This window comes from Ricinus communis, chromosome 9, assembly GCF_019578655.1.
Source record: "Ricinus communis isolate WT05 ecotype wild-type chromosome 9, ASM1957865v1, whole genome shotgun sequence".
NCBI lineage: Eukaryota > Viridiplantae > Streptophyta > Magnoliopsida > Malpighiales > Euphorbiaceae > Ricinus > Ricinus communis.
The window spans coordinates 13,043,104-13,044,485 of record NC_063264.1 but is presented as its reverse complement, the minus strand read 5'-3'; the positions used below and the strand labels follow the sequence as shown (position 1 = coordinate 13,044,485).

General features: G+C 46.3%; 1 non-coding gene across 1 annotated transcript; it reads left to right on the top strand.

Annotated features, from left to right (window-relative positions):
* The first annotated feature begins 844 nt into the window (after positions 1-844).
* On the top strand, positions 845-951 carry LOC125371241. The gene has a single exon (XR_007217538.1). It is a non-coding gene; the product is annotated as a small nucleolar RNA R71 (small nucleolar RNA).
* The last annotated feature ends 431 nt before the right edge of the window (positions 952-1,382 follow it).

The following is a 1,382-nucleotide window of genomic DNA, read 5'->3' as shown; positions in this document are numbered from 1 at the left end:
AAAACAGGCTTAGAAGGAGATGAAACTAACTTACCTGAACGCAAAGTGATGGCGTTCACGTGCTCCCTCGGGTTAGACCCAGTGGTGCTCGGGAGCGCTCCTTGCTGCCTCTCAGACAACATCTTAGAGATTTGGCCAATCTGGGTCTCCAAGTTCTAAATCGAGGCCTACTGGTTACTAAGTGCACTATCAGTTTGCTGGAACCTCATCTCCATAGACGTCACAAACTTTATCATAAGCTCCTCTAAATTTGACTTCTTTTCTAGTAGAGGAGGAGCTTGTGCAGGCCTAGCCGAATGTTGTCGGCCGATGAAGTCTCGAAAACCAGGTGGACCCCGAGCGTTATTGTTCCTCCAATCAAGTTGGGATGATTGCGCCACCCGTGGTTGTATGTATTGTCAAGGATCGCTCACGCCTTAGGGCATTCCCCATATAATCAACTGTTCAACATCGGAAGACATAGCGAATTAGATGGAAAAGTAGTAGAGGATGAAGCAAACATACCTCCCACAAGATACCAGACTGTAATGCGGGCCACCACAAAACTCGCAGCCCAACGCTCACTGCATGAACCCAAGATCCTGAGTTGGTCGATCTTCATGGCTAGAAGCTCCACTTGAGCTCGCCAAGGTTGTCAGAGTCCACTTGGTTGACCACTCCTCGCTCTTTTGGTCGGCTCTTAGAGGATTGCCACTGATAGTTGTTCATGGCCATTTCCTCTATCAGGTTCTGAGCTTGCTCGGGCGTCTTACTATTTAGCGCCCCACCTGCTGCAGCATCCACCATTTGCCTCGTTACAAGGTTTAACCCGCTGTAGAAGGTCTGATCCTGCATCCACACTGGCAATCCGTGATGTGGGCAGCATCTCAAAAGATCTTTAAATCTCTCCCATGCATCGTACATGCTTTCATCATCAAACTGCACAAAAGAAGATATGTCATTTCTATGTTTAGTAGTTTTAGCGGGAGGAAAATACTTATATAAAAATTTTTCGGCCAACGCCTTCCAGGTAGTGATTGTCTGTTGTGGAAGAGATTGCAGCCATCTCTTTGCTCTGTCCCTCATGAAAAATGGAAACAATCTCAGCCTAATGGCATCATCGGTTGTTCCATTTATCTTGAATGTGTCACAAATCTCCAAAAAATTAGAGATATATGCATTGGGATCCTCGCTCGGCAATCCTCTAAATTGCACGCTTTGCTGGATCATCTGGATAACATTGGCCTTTATCTCAAAATTATTGGCCGCTACAGCAGGTTTGACTATACTCATTTTCGTCCCATCTAAAGATGGTCGAGCAAACTCGTACATCGTCCTCTGATCGTCGTTGGCCTAGGGGTCATGGTTTTCCATCGTGTCTAGTCTATCCACAAGTACCTCAA